This window comes from Boleophthalmus pectinirostris, unplaced genomic scaffold (genome assembly GCF_026225935.1).
Source record: "Boleophthalmus pectinirostris isolate CB_2022bp ecotype Guang Dong unplaced genomic scaffold, ASM2622593v1 HiC_scaffold_11, whole genome shotgun sequence".
NCBI classification, from domain to species: domain Eukaryota; kingdom Metazoa; phylum Chordata; class Actinopteri; order Gobiiformes; family Gobiidae; genus Boleophthalmus; species Boleophthalmus pectinirostris.
In genome coordinates, this window is record NW_026570994.1 from 8,322,685 (window position 1) to 8,345,517 (window position 22,833).

Here is a 22,833-nt window from a genome sequence, read left to right on the forward strand (position 1 = left end):
TCAAGTAGAAGTACAAAGTCGTAATTTAAGGAATTATTGAAGTAAAAGTAAGAAAGTATCGGGAGAAAAACATCTGATTTTTGATTTAAAGTTAATGTAATTGGAAGGACAAAACTTGAAATAAGGCAAAAATTTCAAAGGACAGACATAAAATGAGAAATAAAAAACGGGTGTGGAAGTGGTTCAAATGTCTAATAATTTCATATTTGTACTTTCGTCACTTGTAGTCTTAGTCACTGTGGGAAGAGCAACCCAAAGTTACTTTTACCTCAGTCAAGTATGAGTAAAAGTATGCTGCTAGATGAGGACTATTTCTTTATAAAGTTGCGTAAATCTAAGTACTGTCCAATTCAAAAAAACAAAAAAAAACTCTAACCCCAAATGTTGTTATTGAAGTAGTTGTGACTGGGTGAAAAGTTGAACTGTTAAATTGAAGGAAGCTTACGTACTAGAATGACTCCACCTCAGACTCCCTGTAGAACTATAAAAACGTTTCATTTCAAAATGTATTTTCTTATAAAGTACGCTCAAGACCTTTTGGCAAACTGGACCAGGTTTCCTCTCTTTATATTGAATGACAGTCTTTCACCATGCGCAGTAAAACTTAACTCTGATTGGAGTTAAATTTGGGCGCATATATTGTCCTTTATAACAGTGGTTCTCAAAGTAAGGGGGGTACCATTGGTCAAAAGCAGGTCTGTGCAAGTTTATATCCTTTATTTGACCTGGTTTAGTCTAAATTAGATGAGTTTAGGTCAGTGGGTTGCAAACTTTTGACACCAGTACCACCAAAAAAAAAAAAAAAAGATTTGGCTTTTGAAGTACTTATGGCCACATCTACTCTACAAGTCAAAAGTTTGGACATATTTTCTTTCATTTTTCGTCTTTATTTTCATGATTATTTACACTGTAGATTCTCACTGAGGGCATCAAAACTAATGTTGCAAACAAAAATGTATTCAAAATACTCAAAATTAATGTAGATAATAAATAAAAATAAAAATTGCCACCTTTTGAAACCTGATTTGCACATTTGGCATTTCTTGACCCTGACGCAGCACATCTGTGAAGTGAAACCATTTCAGGAAGGGGTGGCAACTTCAAGATTTCAATTTTAAAATATAAATATCTAGTTGAGTTATTTAACTTTTGACTAGTAGTAGGACTATTCAGGTTTAATCTAAGACCAAACTGAACCTAAATGTGGTCTAGTGTAGTTCTAAACAAGAAATTATCCAAAGAATGTTCAAATGGACTCTAAAAGTAGACAAACCCACAAACTAAAAAGTTGTCCAAGCACCACCTGAAGAACCCACACTTTGAGAAACTGCTTTATAAGAACCCTGTACAGTAGTAGCATGGGTGAGCATGTGAGTAGACGCATGTTACCGAGTGAATCACATCTCCAATACTGCTGGGCAAAGCAACTTCAGGTCCCCATCAGCACAAACTGACCAGTGACTTCACCGCCGCAAACTCTCCCAGGAAACGGCAAAAGAGCTGTTGTCACTGCCGGCCGAGGAGAAGGTGGTACGGGCGATGCGTAAATCAATGGCGGTTCTATCTGGGCCTGATAAAAGCCGAGTATAGGGCGCACAAAGAGTTAGCTCCGGCCTTATCACTCCTGACATTGGCTTTCATTTGTGAGCATAACGTCTGCTTGTCCACCACAGCGCTGTAGCCTGTTTCACACTACACAGAGGCATGGTCATGTGCTCCATCACACAGATAGGGCTCAGAAGAGGAGGGCCCCGAGGAGAAGCAAGAATCGCCCTGATGTGTACTCCATTGTTGAAGCGATAAGGAGAGGTTTATTTCAATGTAGCTGAAAGAAGTGAAAAGTTTTATTGTTTGCGTCGTAACTTTGAAAAAAACAATATAGAAGTGCGCTGTGTCGGACTTTGTTGTACTTTATTTTGACTAGTCGCCGGTTTGAAGGAGCTTTTCTGGTTCTGTCTCCATGGAGATGTTATTGCTTTGCCTGGGATGCACTGCAATATGGCATTAAACTTGTCAATCTCCATGGAGATAAGAAGATAACGGCAATAGTCTATGTCGCTGCTGGTCAGATTTGTGGAAAAGCGAAAGTGGCTAAAGTGGCGTTGCGTCTTCACTTTTTATTCAATGTTTAGATGAGCATTTTCGGGAGGAAATCTGCATGCATACGGTGACGCAAAAGTGTGTGGAATTTGATTGGATGCATTGGATGATTTGATGTATGCATGCCAGGCGGCTAGGTGGTGACGCTAGATGGTGATGTATGTGACGTAAGCGATTTGACCAGAGTTTTGCGTCTTGGGCAGTGTAGACAGTAACGCTACGGCGAAGTACAGTCGTGACTAGGACTCGATTTGAACTAGAACTTGAGACTTGAATGGATGAAGACTTGGGACTCGACTTGGACTTGAAGGTCAGTGACTTGGGCCTTGACTCGGACTTGAAGCCTGTGATTTGAGAAGACTGTGAATTCTTTCTGTTCTGACCGTAATGATTCACACTAAGATCTTGTCAAGACTTTAAGAAGGAAAAGGAAAAATTTACTAAATTAATTTCTAAACTCTATAAATATACTATGATTTTTTAAGTACAATTTATCTTAAAAGTCCAATAAACTGCAAAAATCTAAGCTATATTTGGTCATTTGGTTTAAAGACTAGAAATGACTTGAAGCTCAAAGCAGACGATTTGGACTTGACTAGGACTTCTGGGCCGTTGACTCGAGACTTGACTTGGACTTGGCTGTATTTGACTTGGAACTTGATTCAGACTTGAGGTCAAAGACTTGAGACTTACTTGAAACTTGCAAAACAACGACATGGTCCCACCTCCGGCAGAGCATATTCGACTTTTCCACTCTGGAGGATGATTTCAGATTTTTGCGTTTTTAAGCCCCAAAAACGCCGTCACTGTCTAAACAAAAGGCACTTCCGATAAAATATTTTGGCGTTTTTACCCGCAAGCGTTCTCGTGTAAATAGGTCCTAAGAATGCATGTTTTTAAAGACATTCTTTAGCATTTAAAACATCTGTAATTGATTAAAAGCTCATTGGGCATTCTGTGGATCTTTCAATGGAAGACGAGCGCACATGAAAAGTCGCACAACGCTTCTTTAGTTTCGAAAGTACACACAGCTTGCCCGCACCTTAGATCCTTCCCATCGAAACAAACCTCTTTGGTGTACCCGGCTCTCCATCTCGCTCCGGGTCAGGGCACCTCGGCGGCAGTACGGCGCTAAGTACTTTTAATTGAAGCTGCGGTGGCGTCGCTAACACCGCTATCATTATTACAAAGCGAGCAGTTCCGATGATACTCCTGTCCCCGCCGCCGCCACCGCCGCCACCTCCGCTGCTCCCCGCGCCTCCCGACTCCGCCCCCCACCACCCCAGACACCCACACATCATTATGCACTGGCATCTATCAGATACCGGCTTAATTAGGGCCTGTACAGCACATTAAGCAAGGGGACTAGCCGAGTTCAAATATTTATTAGGTTGAGTGTATTTATGATCTATGTCGTAATTCCTTATTGGAAGATTTCAATGTTTTTAAATGACAACCTACTTTACTATCACATGACCTGTTTCTGGGTGTTACTATATGCGTCCCCGTGCGTATTCCTCTTAATACTGCATAAAAAGCTTTCATTTCACAATACATTTACATAACAAAGAAATGATAAAAATAGGACTCGGAAAAAAAAACATTAAACGCATAGAATTTTTCAGTTCGTTATTAGCGGTAATTGTTGGGAGCGAGCAGGATCAAAAAGATTTCGTATTAAAAGTCCTTGAACAGCACAGCCCTGGGATAATAATCACTGTTTGGTTTAACGGTACCTGTTGAAGTGGGCTGATTGTTGACTCTGTTATCTGGCAACACGAGTCGTAAATAGAAAATTGTGTGTTCAGGGTTGTTGAGTTTTAACTTGTATGATTGGAAATGGTTAGTGAAACATTGTTCTGAAGTTTGAATGTGAAGTATACTAGTTTAAATGGGTAAAAAGTAAATAAATACACTGTCAAATAGATTTATACATGACTGGATTTGAATAGATTTGACACAGGTTTTGCCTTTACAATACTACTACTACTACTTATACATAACTAAAAAAGTACACTGAAAATGAATATAAATGACTTTATTTGAGTTGATTTGAAGTGCAGAATTTTTACTTAAGGTAATTAATTAATAGATAAAATGCACTGGGGAAAAAAAATAGACGAATTTTTGATTTGAGTAGATTGGACTTAATTTTTTTAAGTAAGTTGGACTTTTTTTTTTCATTTGTATTAAGATTTTTGGTGTATTTTTCTTTCTTTTTTTTTTTTTTTTTTTTAAGTGCACTGGAAAAAATAATGGGTGGATTTTAGATTTGAGTAGATTGGACAAATTTTTCTTAAGTAAGTTGGACTTTTTCCATTTGTATTAAGATTTTTGGTGGGTTTTGTTGTTTGTTTTTTATTTATTTATTTATTTTTATTTTATTTTATTTTTTTTTTACAATTGATCGATAAAGTGCACTGGAAAAAATAAGAGGTGAATTTTAGATTTGAGTAGATTGGACAAAATTTTCTTAAGTAAGTTGGACTTTTCTCACTTGTATTATGATTTTCGTTGCTTTTTTTATTTTTATTTTTTACAATTGTCCACTCTTGAGGTATTGATTCCCGCTTCTAGCTTTGTAGCAGATGCGATGGATGTGAGGTGAGGTCTATTTTTACGGCCCGGAGGAGGGGGTCTGAGTGGCTGTGGATGGCACTTCTCTCGTCTTTGTGAACGAAGCTGTTGTTTTTGTCAAGGGTCCTTCCCTTTGTACCCCAATTAGAATCTTTCAAAAACTTTTCCTGTGTATTGTGGATGCGTCTCGGGGTAGCGACAATAACGCGGCGGCGAAGAGGAGTTGGAGAGGCTGAGGTGGCTGCCAGTTCCGCGGAAACTGAAGAGAACGTCGCGCATTTATATGAATACTTTGTACATGCAGACAGTGAGGTTGGGATGAGTTCGCTGCATGGACAAAAAAAAAAAAAAGGGCGATTTTTTTCAATTCTGCAGTAGATAATCCCGAGCCAAAACCAATGAGGAAAAAGGGGAAAGCTGAGACTCCTAAAGACTCACTAAAGCTCTTCTCTTAAGGCGCTCTGACAGATTGGAGAATGAAGTGGGGCAAGAGTTAGCGTTTGTGCTGACCTAAGACGTCTTGTTATTATTTAATTATTTTGATTTAAATTCAAATTGATATATGTTTTTTTTGTATTTTTGCAAGCATAGGTCTATTTGTTATGATCAGTTTTTTGTTTCATATGATTATTTTTTGTATTTTTTTATTTTTTTCAAATCATGATCAAGGGAGCCAACCATGAGGACACATTTAATTGTTTGTTTTTTAAATTTTTTTCCCCACTAGTTTTATTTCTTTAATTTTGCTAATGGAAACAAAGTCTGCCTACTATCAGTAATATTTTTATTTATTTTTAATTATTTTTTGGGGGGTACAACACACTCTATATAATTGACATAACATAATAATTGTAGACCCATTATGCAGAGATAAGTATCAAAAGTAGCAGCCACCAAAGCCAAATCTGATTGCAATTTTCTACTTAGTATTACACACTTTTGTATTTTTAAGATCGTCCAGCAGCTGCAGTGGTGGTGGTTGGGGTCAGCCGGTCCACCGAGCTTGCCTGTACGTTAGTCAAGTCCTACACCAGGTCCCATCTTCGTCCAGGGAAACTCTTGACTCATATTTAAATCTGGAGGATTTAGAGAACGGTGTCAGCTGCTAAAATGTGAAATGTGAAAGCCCTGTTTTAGCGTGACTCAGTTCGGATGTTACGCCTACCCTGGTGTCAAATATTCAGCTCTGTTTTGCATGTTAAGTAATCACAAAACAAAAAAATACCCCTTATTTTATTTTATTCTGCAACCTTCGTCAGATCTTGTGCCATGATTTGGGTGTACCAAGCTGGAGGATTAACCAATTGCGCACATATGTTTTAGGTTGACATGGGAAGAACATGCAAACCAGATGCAAATAGTACCAACATAAAGCAGAAATTGAACCTGAGACCATCCTGCTATGAGTCATTATCAGCTGAAGTTGTATTTTTGAACCGCTTAGAATAAAGTAGTTGCATAATATTCTGGTAAACTTTCTGATTATTCAAACATCTTATTATTGTTTTAATAATACAGAAGAGGTGTCAAAGAGTTTCGTTTTTTTATTATTATTTATTTCCGTACCTGACCTAACCTTACATTAGCGAAGCAGCCTCCCACTTGCGCGATGAAATCAAAGTCTCGGCTGAGCACAGGGGCGGTGGGGGGAGGGAAGTGAGCGTAAATGGAGGTAGCAGAGGTGCGAGAGCCGATCGCGTACGCGGAACCGAGGACCGTTTGCCCCCGTGCCCTCGAGCCTGACACCGGAGCAGCCGGCCCACGAGCAACGCCGCGGGGGGAGTCAGGATGCGGACTGTAAGTGGGTTTCGTAACGTGCACTGTAAAAATGAAAAGGGGAATTTTGATCACAGGATTAAACTGAACTTAATTTGGTTAAGTAATTATGACTTGAATTAAAGTAATTTTTCTAACAGTGGAGAATCAAACGCTTATTTTAAAATGAAAGTTACACCTTTGCCAGATAAGAAAATGTTATTATTATATTTATCCATGCTCATAAATTTATGCTTGTGTTTATGTATCTTCAAAATCGTATGTCACTCTGTCTTTGTAGTAAATCTGGATCTGGAAAATCTGGATAACTGTTTTGTTAAATTGGATAAGTCTACTACCAATCAAACTACAGATCCAAACGTTTTCATGCATATCAATTTTATGTTTAGAATTTAAGCCAATCTACTTAAAATCTTAGTTCACCTTCTATTAACTTGAAATATTTAGTTGGAAAATCTGGCATAATACATTTATTTTTTGAAACATCAATAATAATGATAGAAAATCTTAAATAAATTAAAATAATTTTGTCAAATTCCCTCGCCAAAATGATTTAAACAGTGACTTTTTTTGCAGTGGGTACAACTGACACAATTCCACAACTTACTGTATATTCACAACAGAGGTTTGAAGCTATCAGACACAGTCAATGCAAAACACAACACTTGAAAGAGCACTCCGCTGAGGGTCCTTGCAAGCCCCCCTTCCACTCTCCCTCCTCACCTTAGCGTAGGAAGCACAAACCTGCAAGGGGGAAGTCTGGTCTCCGTTACCCAGGCAGAGGCAGCCTTTGGCCAGGCAGGTGCTGTGCTCGGCGCTGGGGTCTGGCTCCTATCGATTTTCCGTACTTTCCTGATAAACACGCCGCGGTTTGTAGGGCCACCGAGGGCGTCGAGAAGAGCGAGCAGCGCCGTACGGAAAAACCTTTTGCCTTTTTCATCCTCCTCTCCTCGTCTCCGCGGCTCCCACTAGAGAGCTCAGCCATTATTATGCATTTTACAGTCTTTTCCAACTCTATCGATTTAAGTAATGCGAAAGTTCTGTAGGGACCCGTACCTGAGAGTGATTCAGTTTGCGCAGGCATCTTTTTTAAGGCCTGGGGAAAAACTCTGTGTGAGAGGGAGAGAGGAGAGGTGAGGTTTAACCAACTCAACAAGACAATCATTTAAAAAGCGTTCAGTGCCAGATTTTTGGACAAGAGTGGTGCATTCTGTTTTCGATTCTTTAAATCGTATGTCACAATGAAGCCTGAGTATCTAAACAGATTTTTTCACTCTCTTTTGTAGTAAATATAACAAAAAATATGGAGAAAACAAGGATAACTGTTTTGTTAAAGTAGATAAGTTTATTACCAATCAGACTACAGATACTATTTAGGACAAAGAAACTCATTCAAAAGAATCCAATATTTGATGCAGATATAAAGCTCTAATTTTCAGTTTGAAGGGATGTTCACTCTTGTATTGTTTGGGTCCTGGTTTGACCCCAGTGATGCAGTTAAGTTGCGATGTAGTCCTGGTTTAGTCCATTCCTAATCCTAGCAAAGTCCTTGTTTTCAGACTTTAGTTAAGTGACTTTGTAGTACATTGTTTATTGAAGTTTGTGCACGAGCAAATCTCATATTTTTGACTCCAAAAGCCTTCCAGATAGTTTCCTTTCCCGAGCCACCTTTTCACAAGCAGGTTAGTTCATCTAGTCCTGGTTTAGTTCCTGTTAAGTCCTGGTTTAGTCCAGATTTAGTTCCTGGTCTTGTCCCGAAATGGTTGTGCTGAGTGTGGAAGAATGAACATCGTCTAAATCTCATACTTTTGACTCTAAACCTTCCCTTCGCAGGATCCACCTTGTCGCACCAAGGTTAGTCCTCAACTAGTCCTGGTGTAGTTCTGGTTTAGTCTCAGTTTAGTCCTGAACCTGTTTTGTATATAAAAGTTTGACAGCATCCCAAACCTCACATTTTCAACTCTAAAACCTTGAACAACCCTAGCTTTCCCCAACTCACTCCCTTTCCCTTCCCAGGAGCCACCTCGTCGCACCAAGGTGTCCCCTGACTCGCGGTTCAGCCCTTCAGCCTGTCAGATACACTTTACCAACGCCAAATCCCCCCATTCAGAAAGGCCCTCCTGGATGACAAGAATACATTTTTTCCCCCCGTTTTCGCCCTCTTTCATCAAGGGCAAACCTGAGCCGTGAACAGTCATCCAGGGCACTTTCCACTCCAGGGGCTGTCAGGGCGCATTTGCATTTGAGCTGTTGAGTCCACGCCCTCATCCGAAGTGACGTGTGCAGAGAGACTGTTCACATGGAGGTGCAGGCGACGCGAGCAAATATGTTGTGGGTTTGGAAATGTTTTGAAATGATTGGTAGTTTTTGGCGATGTCTTAAAGTAGAAGGATTGTGCAACTTTTTTTGGTTGATGGTCCGTCAAATGCTTTTCTCTGAGATGTTATTGCTTTGTTTAAGATGTTTCACAATATGATATTTAACCTTTCTATCTTCACGGAGACCAAACCAGAGGAAGTGATGAATCAGATCTGTGGAGAGGCAACCACTCGCAGTCAGAACGTCTGCTTTTCTAAGTTTTTTGAGCTATAAAATCACCTGTAACTGAATAAATATAAGGTAGAGCTGTTGTTTGAAGCAGACTTTTGTCTTCAATTCCTCAAAGAATAGTAAATGTAACATATGGCAACCACGTATTGCAATTTTTCCATCATTTCTTGTTTTCATAAGCGATTAGATGTATTGCGTGTGAAAAAGTGCCCAGATTGTCATGCATTTGCAAACATAATATCTTAATAATGATGAATAGAGGCATAATTTTTGCGCAAAGAACGTTCAAATATGCGTTAGACTACCGTAAATTATTATTACAGAAAACACTGCAAGCATGTAGCAGTTTTTCAGGAGTAAAACGCACTATATATCAGGTTAAGCGATTCAATCCTTCTGTAAAAACTTCACAACTCGCACTACTTTAAACAGCTATCTCAACGCTATCTCCTACTATTTTATCTTAATCTTCAGAAACGTTTTGAATGTGAAAATCTATATATACTGGTGTAGTCTGCGGCTCTCCACCTGGCTGTTTGAATTATTCAGATCTGTAGGAAGTGAACTCTCAGGTTCTAGAAGGCCAAACTTGCTTCATTATGTCAAGAGAACATACATTATTTAGTTTAACACGAGTAAAATTATCCACGGAGCTTGATCACGGCTCATTTCAGTTTTATGAATCTGGGCTTTTACACTATTGACATTTCACATGTTATTAGCCTACTTTTACGTTATGGTAGCTTCATAACGGACGCGATCAACAACCGTTAAAGGGCCAAATTTTCTTATCTGTGTCATAATGTTGTTTCCTCATCAAAAACATACCCCAAGTTGCCAATTTCTACTGAATTAAAAGTAAAAAGGTCAACTCCAGGTATGTTTTTGATGAGGTAACAGTATTATAACCCGGATTAAAGCTCACAAGAGTCAATTTTGCGTAATATAGGAGCTTTGAAAGACTTGTCAAGACCTCTACGACGTATTTTGTCACCACTCTTGTTCATCCTTCATTCAATCAGACAATTTGGCATTCCCTCTTGGCGCTAACCTGTACAGCGTAGCGGCTCTTCGGTCTTGATGTAAACGTCACATATTGTTTGGCTCATTCCAAGGCGGCCGTGACAGCGCTAAGTTGGCTCTGGGTGTCACGGAGCACCTTTCTGCCTCGTCTTTCACGCTAACATGCGCTCGTACGAGGCTCACCCACCTCCACTGGGTGACACATCAAGCAGCTCCGGGCCTATTACCGTAGTCCACACCCCCCCTTATCTGCTACTTACAGACCTACTTTCATGCCATAACCATCCCCTCCATACACCGCTCTATACAGGTTGTACTTTTTAGCTCTAAATTGGCGGTAATTTGGCATCGCTAATCTAATGGGACGCCGTCTTTTTAAAATAAATGACTAAATTCATTTGATGTCAGAGGTCCTTTTCCGCACTGGCAGCATTGTGTCTTTTTTGCCTTTAATTCGCGGCGTGCTCATGTGTGCTATGAATATCCCTGCTCTGTGTATAATGTAATTAAGTATGGCCAATGCAGTATGGGCAGGAGTCCCAGAGAGTAACTCCAAATGTGAAACCTGTGAACTGCCACCGCTCCTGCTCGCTCCGCTCTACTGGGAGGAGGTTAACTTTAGTTCCTCCAAAGGTTTTACTTGTATTTCTGAAGTCATTTTATGAAGTAACCCTAGTCTAACTTTTAAAAAATATATACTTTTTCGAATGTAAGTCTCAAAACAATATCTAGGTAAGTTAAAATGACTTAAATTAAGAACACTTTACTTTATTTGAGTAGATTCAACTTGACAAGTAAAATTATCTACCAATGGAATAAGTCTGTTTTACTTAATTCAAGCAACATTTGATTTTGTTTCTTACTTTAAGCTTGTTGTTTGCTTATTTTAAGTGTAGCAAGATGTATTTTCATATTTTAACTACAAAACGTTATGTTCCACTGGCAGTTAATTTTACTTGTCAAGTCAAATTTACTTCAAATCATGATAAAACTGTCTTCATTCAAGTCATCTTAACTTGAGTAGATTTGTTTTTGCCGTGCAGTAAGAATGCATGAGCACTACTCTTATAAATGTAATGCTATACTGTGGGACATTCCAGGCAAATTAATGGCATCTCCATGGAGACAAGCAGCCACAAAAGTGACTAAAGCTTTATTTTCATATTAAGTAGTTTTCATATTTGCATCTTCAGATAGGATTAGAGGTCTGCAAAAATATTGAAATATCGGTGTATCGTATCGTTTAATGTGATGATACAGTATCAATATCGTGGGCTACTGTATCGATACATCGCCAAGAGTATTTTTTTGGTATATTTTACTGAATTATTTTGTTATAGCTCTACAGATTTGTTGCTTGGAAACTTGTTTACGCGACACATTTGACATTTTCACTGTTTTGATGATTAAAATGTTTGTGTTTCATATTCACTTTGCACAAGAAGTGGTTTAACAAAGACTTTTCGCATCACGGTCATGATTTAGTATTGAATCGATTTGAAATATATCGAATCGTAAGCTCACTGTATCGAGATATGTATCGTATCGTGACCTATGTATTGAGGTATGTATCGTATCGGCAGCTTTTTAATGATACCCAGCCCTAGATAGGATTAACTTTAAAATAAAAATTATTACGGTCTATTATTCAGAAAGATCAAGATGTAAGAATGTTGTCGTGTTTTGTGTATTCCAAAAATGTTACACAAAAAACTACTTCTACCTCAGTAACATGATTTCAAAGTAGCATTACATTTACCTGATGACATTGTTTTTGTATGTTCTCCCCGCCCTCGATCACATGCAATTGGTCTTATTATTGTGTAGAAATGTAGCTTGTAGTGCAGTGGGACAAAGGCAGAAGTGGCGCGTTGCATTGTCAGCAGAACTGCACTCCGAGGTGGTATTTTGGCTAATCAAATGACTGTTATTGCTCAACTAGAAGTACGTAGCTGTTGGGAAATTTGTTTCAAAATAGGTGACGGCTAAAACTGTGCTTTTGTGTCTGCTTACTGGGAACTGCGTGCTTTTTCTTGTTATAAAAAGTTACATAGTCAAGCTGGTAGTTCAAAAAATAGACTTGGTAAGAATAAGTTTGACTGGCAATTCAAATTTGTACTTTTGCATATGACTTTTGAACCTGTTTTTCATGGCGACATCGCAGTTCGCCATAAAGTATATTTAAAAAGTACACGCTATTGAGATTTCAGGTCTTGTTTGGACTTGGTGAGAATGTTGGTGGACCATTGCAACAACATTGTAACCACTTGAGGAATGTATATCTTGGGACAGCTGCGTGTTCTATGTGTGCACGTTTTATAGGCAGCTTGTGCGGATCTGTCAGTGTGCAAACGCTTTGAGTTTTTTTTTTTTTTCCTCTCAGGACATATATAAGACCTTTTAAGACTTTCAATTACGTGAAAGTTTGCCATTGGAATCTCAAGTTCAGAAGGATCTATAGGAAGGATTCAAAGATTTTCTTGAGGTGCAAACTTGAAAATATGTTGTCATGATTACTACCTACTCAAATATACAAAACACTAAATATAGCAGTTACTAAATATATGTAACTATATGGAAGCAAGTTTATGTCACCATACCGGCACAAATAACCCTAGGGTAGGTAGACGACTTAACTGATACCAAATACTCCTTACTGTGAACTACTAGGGTGTGTTAGTTTCAGTGTAGTTAGTTCCTCTCAGACAGATATAAGTTAGTGGCTTACAAAACTTGGATGAGTAGTCAAACGTAGGGGTGTGCAAAAATATCAAAATATAGATATATTGTATTGTTTAATGTGCTGATACAATATCGATATTGTGGGCTGCTGTATCAATGTATCGTCAAGAGTATTTTTAGGTATATTTTACTAAATTAATTCGTGTAAGTGCTACAGTTGTGTTGACATTTTCACTGTTTTGAGTAAAATGGGTGTTTTTCATGTGAACTTAGTGGTTTAATAAAGACTTTTAGTATCAGAGCCACGATTTAGCCTTTGTTTTTCTTGGAACTGTATCGAGAAATATATCATATCGAATTGTATTGAATCAAAAGTGCACTGTATCGAAAAGCATATCGTATCGTGGCCTATGTATCGAGGTATTGGCAACTTCTTAAAGATCCTAGAAAAAAGTATTCACAGAAAATAAATACATAAAATTTAAAAATCCAGTTGATAGAATTAAATTTTCTTTTACAATTGGCATTTTTGTTTATTTCACAATTGAACTAAAAATAAAAGAGTATTATTGTATCATAAAATCTTACATAATATAATAACTTGACAAGAACTTTAACATACAAGATTATCAAAGCAAATTAGAAAACATAATATTCAATAACAACACAAAAAAATCTATATTTGTGGAATTTCTGTTCTTCAAAATTTGGCTTCTTGACCTCAAAATCTCGAGTACAAACAGCCTTTGCATTGTCTTGGAGGTCTCATTCGCCATTATTAAGAGGCTGAAGAACAGACAGTTGTTTCCTGGCTGTCAGCTGTTGCTCTGGGCCTCTGAATGGGGCGGTGGGTGGGTGGGTGGTGGGTGGGGGGCCGGTGGGGTTAAGGGGGTACTGCGAGGGCCCAATGTAATTTCTCTCCGCCCTGACAGCCCCTTGGAATAAAGTGGTCTCTCTGTGGCGGGCTGATCGGAGGGGATTGCTTCTCGGGTTGACAAATGATTAGCTGTTATCTTGGAGCGAGATTTGATTTGGGTGTTGTGTCAGCGGCCATCGCAACCCTCCTCCCTTCTCCTAACCCACAACTCCCCACCCCTCGCGAGCTGACTCAGGTGTCTGGGAGGATGCAAGGACAAGATTCTAACCCCCAACCCCCCCCAATCACCTCTCCTTAAAGGGTCAGGACCTTTTAATCCGTCATCCAGGGCTCAATATACCTGGTTATTAGAAGAGTTTGTAGTTTGGTTCAGTTTAGTGGGAGCGGATTTCATTTTTCTATACAGGTTTCTTAGTTTCGGTCACTGACAATTGATTAGGTGCTTGTAGTGAGTTATAGAAACAATAATAACATTCTATACGCTTGTATTTTTAGTGTCAGATACATTTTGGACACTGAAAAATACACTGAAATACACCGAAAAGATAAACAAAATCTCAAAATGTGGGGCCACCTTTCCACAGATCCTATATAATGCCATACTGTGGAACATTCCTGGCAAAGCAATAGCATCTCCATGAAAACCAATACCAGAAAAGTTACATAGCGCCCCTTTAAAGCTGAAGATAGCTCCTTTAACCTGAGAGAAAAAGACATCATGACATTGTAACCCTATATAGAAACATTTAGGCATACTTGGCCACTTTAAGCTCATTTTAAGTAACAGTTTGGTCGAGTGGTGTTATCTGAACGGTGGTTATCGGAGACAGACTGACGTGCACCTTCACCGCGGCCTCTAATGAAGAGGGCTGTCAGGCTTAAAGATCGCGACCCATTTAATTCCAGGGTACACTTCAATGCCTTGTCCGTCTAATGGCTCTTTGGCACCTTGGGTTCCTGTTGGAAGCCAATTTAGCCGTGACACCGAGGAGGTTGCAGCGCGCAGCACCGTCGCCCACATTCGGGGAGAAGAGTCAAGGTGTTAACGCCTGATTGGCCGCTCCCTGCCACCTCTCCGACAAGGGCTTTCCATTCGACGGCGTATGTAGACATCGCGCCCCCCTCCCTCTGCGAGCCTCGCCATGCCTCGTAGAGATAAGAGAAAGACAGTTATAGTCATTTTAAAGGCCGGAATATCCCTACGCCGCCAGAGTAAATAAGTTCCCCCCCATGCCAGCAGCGCCCCGTGGGATCAATTAGCTGCCCATTACCATAGATACAGACTTCCTTACGCAACAGCCTGCTACGAAATTCGAGAGAGAAAAAAGATTGTTTCGACTCCAGGCCCTGTCAGACTTCACCCCCGGCTCGAAAGGCATCGCGGGGAGGCTATGGCGAGTCACGCAGGTCATGAAAACAACATGAAAACGTCGCTGTCAGACCCTCTGTTATCATTAGCCGAAACAACAAACAGCGCGCAGACTGGGGGAGAGACGAAGAGAGGAGGAAGGAAAGAGTGAGGGCTCCCTAGGGATACATCCACTTCCCTAGCTCATGAGAAGATCCTAACCTTAACCCTCCGAGGTGGCCTACAACTACTCTTATTTCTGGCTGAAAACATTGCTCGCAGGTGATGCATGCCGCAATCCAGACGCGCGCTGTTCTTCGGTTACAGTCTATTCCCCAGGAGCGAACTCGTACCAGAGCGGATCAAGTCCCAGCGGGATCGCCCGAGCTAAAAATGTACGAGGCGAAGTCAGTGTGTAGATAAAAATGTCGCTATGCTCTGCCTCTTGCTATGTTAACTACACATGAGGGATTTGCACCACCTAGCCGAGGTTCTGTATGGATATGTCCCCCAGCTCTCCTCTGGGACCAGGCATTGTTCGACACTCAGGGCCCCCGGTTGACTTGCGGTCGCTGATATTTTAACTGCGGCGATGATAGCCCGGCTTGTTTAGTTCTCATGGGCGTACCCGAGCTCCCCGCCCTGTCTGCTACCTCCAGTGCTCCGAAGAAACTCCACTTTTCAACATCTTCGCCGTGATTTATGACCTCTCCATCAGACATTCCCCGGGGTCCCTTCCACAGCAACTCCTGACTATAATAGATTACGCGCAGTTATCCGCAAATGGATCCAGTACCGCGGCTAACTGCTAAGACAGCGCTGGTGCATGATTGCGAAAGGTGGAACGGGCCTGGCTGTGATCTCAACGTTTACTTTGCATAATTACCTGTTTAGGAAGACGTAATAGGCGTATGAACCCCCCTACGGCAAGCATAAAAGGACAGTACGTCTACTCGAAGTGCCTACGACAGGTTTTCATGTTTTTCTAATTATGACTTGGTTTGGTTGGATGGTACCTGTGGTAAATATTGATCATAGTTTTACGTCAGTTCGCCGGCAGTTTGTGGGAAAGAAAGTTGAGAGGAAAAGTCCAAAAATACAGAATGTAGCGGTGTGTTCCTAAAACGGAATACTACTATTTATGTTAACAGAAAATTCCATTCAAAATGCCAGTTTACGTGCAAGGAATGGTTAGGGTTCTTCCAGTTTATAGATATATTTTATTTTTATCAGTCTAATCATAACTATTGTGTAAATCAGACGCCAGGTTTGACACTTGTTAGTGTTACCATTGCCAGGTAACAGTTATGGAATTCCATTTATGTACATGTATCTGTTGCCAGTGTCCCGCCAGGCAGTAAAATTACAAACAACGTGAAAGTACAATTACGTTAAGTATGTTTTAGTGAAATCATATATACTTCAAGTGTGCCAGGCTGCTTGTGGGTGGGAGGGGGGGGCCCTGCTTGCCTTTGTGTTGCCTCGAAAGTAGAAAAAAAATACTTTTCTTATCAGGTATGTACTTAAAAGAATCCCACTGCTCCGAGCGCACCGTCTTGGGGGGAAAGTGGAAAGAAAGATGAAAGGCTTTTGTTAACAGTGACGCTGGCCCTAGGTTTCCTGACTGTTCCGAGACCCACCCCCCCCAGTCCCTCCCCTCTTCCTCTCCTCCTCTCTCTCCTCCTCTCCTATATACCACTACTTCACTGTCTTTGAGCGAAGGAGGGTGGGGTGGGGGGGGAGGCAAAGTCAACCCTTTTTGCAGCCTGCCGGTGTTAGATTAAATACCGAGATGGCGACAGGAAGAAGGCAGGGAGGGGGAAACAAAACAGAAGTGCCCGGTGCCAGCCAGGGTTTTCGAGCGAAGACGGTGAGGAAGAGTTATCAGGTTGGCGACGGAAATGGCCAGTTAAGTTCTCGAGACTCCGGTTCCTCCCGCGTAGTCCAAACACGCCAGGTCTCCGCGTTTTCAAAATCTCTCTCAGGGTAGATCTTGAAAGAGAGAGGTCTTAGTTTGTCTTTCTTATCGGCCGGAGAAAGTCAAGGTGTCTGGGCCCAGGGACAACAGTTTCATCATCAGCGGGTTTATCGCTGCTAACTTGGCTGCAGTCAAAAGCATTATTTGCTGCACACAGGAAAATATCAGTGAATGGACTTCCTGAAATAAGGAGTCCAGATGCCATTTGAGAGCAGTTCAGGAAGATATGTTCAAAGTACGCAACGGGCACTGATAAAAGCGCTTCTATACTTAACTATAATTAAAGCTTATCATATATCATTAGTTGTCATATAGTGAGGGCGCAAACTCAAGCTGGTTTCAACCCAAAGCAAAGAATTCAATGATTTTTACGTGAATCTTTTTGATTTGAGAACCAAAACAAACAATGTAAACATAACTAAATTTCTCTTTATGCTTTTTGTGTGTTTAAATATTCATGATTACGAGGCTGGTTTGAATCTGGCAACCCAAAGTAAGAGTTTGTTATGCTTTTTTGATTAGTTTATTGGCTTGTGAACCAAAGTGAAACATAAATAAATATTCTTCTCTGTTAATTTTTTTGTGTTTTTCGAAATGTAAATTGTTAAAAGACTAGTTTTAACCTGTAGAATCTGGCAACCCAATCGAAGTACGTCCTTTTGCTTTATGACTTGTGAACAAAAACAATGTGTGTATTAAACAATTTATGTTGTTGTTATGAAAGTAGGGCTGGGTATCATTAAGAAGCTGCAGATACGATACATACCTCGATACAGTGAGCTTACGATTCGATATATTTCAAATCGATTCGATACGGTTCAATAAAAAATAAAAGCTAAATCATGGCTGTGATACTAAAAGTCTTTGTTAAACCACTTCTTGTGCAAAGTTAATATGAAACACAAACATTTTAATCATCAAAACAGTGAAAATGTCAAATGTGTCGCATAAACAAGTTTCCAAGCAACAAAGCTGTAGCTGTAACAAAATAATTTAGTAAAATATACCAAAAAATACTCTTGGTGATATATCGATACAGCAGCCCATGATATCAATACTGTATCATCACATTAAACGATACGATATGTCGATATTTCAATATTTTTGCATACCCCTAAGTGAAAGTCATATTGGATTTCAACGTGTTTACTTCAAATCTGCCGGCGTAAGTACTAGATAACGTTAATGAAATATATTACACAATTTGTACTTATACTACATTTGCGATACATGAGGAAACAATGCCTTTTCTCGGGAGCTCGCAGTGATTTAATACTACCACCTTATTCCGTGGCTGCAGCCTGGCTAATCAGCGAGGCTATGAGAAACCGAAATGGCCTTTATTTGCTCTGAGTGCCCTGGCAGGTTTGTACAAGCACCGGCGCTATGCATCGTAATAATGAGACTCAATAAACTCCGTAATGTGTTTAACTGGTACGCGGGTGTGGGTGACCGATTACGAGGGGTCGGTGGTGCGGCAGCCGGCCCACGTCTCCGCTGTTCACCTTTTCGCCCCGGCATCTGTCCTGCTAATAGGCTCCCTTCCACTTCCACCGCGGAGTTGACGAGTAGCCCCAAAAATCCTCCTGGCGAACGCTCTGAGCCTCTCTCTCATTCTATTTCCCAATTAAACGCGAGGACATGATTGGTTTATTAGCGGTTGCAAAAAAGCTAACGTGTTTGCGGATTCTTAGCTGTTAATGAGCGAATGCAAAACCTATTGAACGGACAGAGGGGAGGGCGCATTCTCGTCTAATAATAGCATCCCAAAGACAAAAGATGCAGGAAATGGCATTATAGAAATTAGCGGAACAATAGCCGAAGTCTACCGGCGCTCTTAATGACATGCTCTTTCATTGCGAAAATTGTTTCTCTCTTTCGGAATTATGTATGCTCGCCGACAACTCCTCTAGGGTTTGGCAAAGCGAGAAACGGCGTAGGCCTCGCGGTGCCAGGCTCGCAGGCACAAGGGAATCCCGGGCTTCGGAGACCCTCGCACCTGTGGGGAATGAACTCGGCGCAACCTCGTCTTTGTTTTGCGCCGGAGCGTTGGCAGCCTTAACCACCTCCTTTACAAGCCAGGTAAATTGTTCATTAGGGTTGAGTTAAAAGGGGGCGGGGAGGGGGGGCGGGCGGGAGCTTGTCTGCGCTGGCAAGGCTGCTGAGGAGTGCGAAGAACAAACAAGTCAGAGCATTTGTTGAGCGCGCGTAATCTACACATCAATTATCCCAGCGCGCTAATTAGCACCTCGGTAGACCCCAGGTACCTGAGCCGCCGTACACACTCGCCGGGGCAGGGAGCTTTCAAGCCCTGATCAAAAACAGGAGAGCTGACAGGAAGACGGAGGCAGGACCCAGGGGTAGGGCAGGCTTAGATCAAAATTTCCTTTTTACTTACAGTATACAGAGAATGGGGAGCGCGCATCTGTTGCAGCGATTCTCATCATGGCGGTTTATAACCTGAGTAAAATCTGCATATGCTGCTCATTCTTAGTTATAACTTATTAATGGTTAACTGTTTTTTTTTTTTTTTTTTTGCACAACTGTCATTGAACTGAAAAGGGGCTTTAGTTACAGTATAGATAAGCCAAAGAGACACATAATTCATACTGAACAAATCGTTTATTTAGAATGATTCAGACTTTGCACGGTTGGCTAAAACTTAATTTTCTAACTCTGACGTTGATCTGTCTTTGTTTTTGTTTTTTATTTGTTTCCATGTACACGACTGGCAAATAGATTGTAATTCTGCTTTCGTAATGTACAAAAATGTAATAAAATCATTGTTATTAAAAAAAGAAAAGGAATGATTCAGGCTTAGTAACTACTGAAAATGTTGCATGCTTAAGGACGTTTATTTTTGAGTATAGTTAAGCCAAATGGACCAGTTAGAGCAATGCAATGTTTGTATAGGTAAAGGTTAAACTTTTCATACAATGCTGCATATTTTGGTCACTCTCTTTGGTTTACTCAGCCTGAATCATTCTTAATTAACAAGTTCTTCATTATAAATTAAGTCTTATGTCCATGCTTTGTTAATAAGGATGTAACAATAATTGAAATATCGTGATATCGTATCGTCAAAGTTCTCACAATAATATCGAATTACAAGTCTCTTTGCTTAAATTAAGAGTTATGGTGCAGCAATAGCTAAAAAAAAGACTGAGGGAACTACATAGACCATGATCCTTTGCTCCATTTCAGTGCAGATTACAACAAGAAATAACAGTTCTAAGCACTTTTAAGCCTTAGTTCTTTGGATTAAGTCTTGTCAAGGCATTTTAAGAGGAAAAAGTAACATATTAACAGTTTTAGCTGTTTAACCTCCACAAAATATCGCAATAAATATCATACAGTGAGATGTATATCGTGAAAATATCGTACAGAGAGATTGGGATATTGTTACATCCCTAATCTTGAGCCTCCCCACCATAGATATCGCAATAAATATCGTACTGTGAGGTTCATGCCGTGACGATATCGTATCGTAAAACTTGGATATCGTTACATCCCTATTTGTTAAGTCTAGTTATTATAAATTGGTACTTTTTTTGCATAATTGTCATTGAACTGATTGCAAAGTAGTACTATTTTTGAGTGTACTATTAGGTTACCCAAATAGTTCATAACAATGCAAGCTTTGTGTTTTTATCGGTTATACATTCTATACATTATTACATTCTTGTATGCAATATTCATCCTGCAGAATCTGAACCACGTTTTGTTCAGAATTGCACGCATTCCTTCCCTTCCTATATCTCCCCTTTACTCTTCCCTTCATTATGCATAACAGATCTGCCTTACAGGTGAACCACTCCGCTGTAAGGTTAACACAGTCTCCGACAACGCGTAATATAATTCACAACACGCTAGATCATTTAAATTTGCTTTACGTTGCCATTTACCGACCGCTTTTGACTCCCGTTGACATATCCGGCCGTAGGGCAATAACACTACATCCGGCGTCGTTATGAACCGCGCGAGCATCTGAAACCATTTTAACTTGTCGTGTCCAGCGCAATATAAACAAATGCAAATATCAAAAGGTCAGACGCTAGCAACATGGCTCCCGTCTCAAAGCCTTGTTAAGGTAGAGCGCACCTACCGCCGACCGCTCCTTTACTCCCACTACGTAATTAAAAGTGTAGATTTCGCTCCTCCCGCGGCTAAACGAAAAGACAGGTACCACATGAAAAAAAAAAAAAAGAAAAGGAAAAATGAAATAAATAAACAAATAGCCAGCATAAGGCGTACTTAGCCCCGGTCTCTCCCACCCACATGGTTTAAGTCATGGGCTCCGGGGGTAGTGTTTGTTGCCGTTCACCGCGATGCAGCGAAAGGTTAAGTCATGTCATCTCACGCTGGCTTACACCTGCCGAACCTGCCGCGAGCGCTCGGTGAAGGCAGGGGCGTGCACGTGCGGTTGGCGTGCACGTGGACAGGCAGTGTAACAAGGTGCACGGTGTTATTAAAGCCCCAGTGTGTGGCTGTAATCATACGAATTGATATAGAAATGTGGAAGATGCATATCCGGCTTTACGTTGTTTGTTATGCATAGCTGGCAGTGTTGATTTTATTGTTAACACAGTACATACAGTAAGTAGCTATTGTAGTAAGACTTCTTAACAGACTCTTGGTTGATGTAATTGAATCGTGTGGGAAAATGCTGACTACGGAATGCTTAAATTTTGAGTTTAGATCGCAAAATATCATTGAAAATATGCATGTTTATTCATATGTTTACGCAAATTTTGAGGTGATTGAAAATTACACTTGAGAATTTTGCATTCACAGTAGGGGTGTGCAAAAATATCAGAATATCGATATATCGTATTGTTTAATGTGATGATACAGTATCGATATCATGGGCTACTGTATCGATATATCAGCAAGAGCATTTTTACGTGTGTTTTACTAAATTATTTTGTTACAGTGCTACAGTTTTGTGGCTTGTGGAGTGAAAGGAAACTCATTTATGCAACACATTTGACATTTTCACCGTTTTGATGATTAAAATGTTTGTGTTTCATATGAATTTTGCACAAGAAGTGGTTTAACAAAGACTTTAGTATCACAGCCATGTTTTAGACTTTATTTTTTATTGAACCGTATCGAATCGATTTGAAATATATCATATCAAATCGAAAGTGCACTGTATCGAGATATGTATCGTATCATGGCCTGTGTATCGAGGTATGTATTGTATCGGCAACTTCTTAATGATACCCAGCCCTAATTCACAGTGGAGTTTAGAGTGTAGTTATATTCGTTAGGAAATTGTAACGTTAAGTACATGTCTTTTTCTGTTACGTAAAAGACCTTCTTAATCCCAAAGTTGAGAATATAGCTTGGATTTCGGATCTACAGACAAAATTAACAATGCAATTTATTCCATTAAAGAGCTAAATGACATTTGTCCCCTCATAACCCTGTCTCCAAGGTAGACCTCTCCCTGGCCAGCCCCCTCCCCTCCCCTGCTGCTGTCTGCTGGGGTTAATTGGGAAGTTGGTAACAGTTTCAGAGAGCGCTGCCTTTCTTTGGAGGCCCCTGCTCACAGCCAGGGCCCGGGTCCCCCCTCTCTCAACCTGTGTTTGTGTGTGCGGCGATGGGAGGGGCGAGGCGAGGAGGGGGGTCACCGATTGGACGGCCCGGTGTGCCAGTTGCCTGCTGGGCATCCCGCCCCTCCGCCCCTCTTTAAAACCCCCCCTCCACGCGCCCGCTTCCCGGTGGTTAGTCGATACCTGGCGCTCGCGAACTCAGGTGCCCGTCCCCCCGTTTGCGGCGGGGGGAACAGATGCCATTTTAACACACTCATTAGCATGTGAATGAGAGTGGGCCCCCAGACTGCCAGTGGACAAGAGAGGGAAGAAGAAAGATCGACCCCAACGCCCACCCGCCCCACCTCGCCCTATAGTCCCCATC

General features: G+C 40.7%; 1 protein-coding gene across 5 annotated transcripts in view; it reads left to right on the top strand.

Moving 5' to 3' along the window:
- The window catches only part of zeb2b (zinc finger E-box binding homeobox 2b), a 133,289-nt gene that overhangs the window by 63,133 nt on the left and 47,323 nt on the right, over positions 1-22,833 (top strand). Inside the window, exon 1 of one of the 5 annotated variants that reach the window (XM_055163399.1) lies at positions 16,742-16,803. The exons of the other annotated variants lie outside the window; for them this stretch is intronic. The gene's annotated coding sequence lies outside the window, so the exon portion shown is untranslated. Of the gene's footprint in view, positions 1-16,741; positions 16,804-22,833 lie in introns of those variants that run through there. 5 annotated transcript variants of the gene reach the window in all.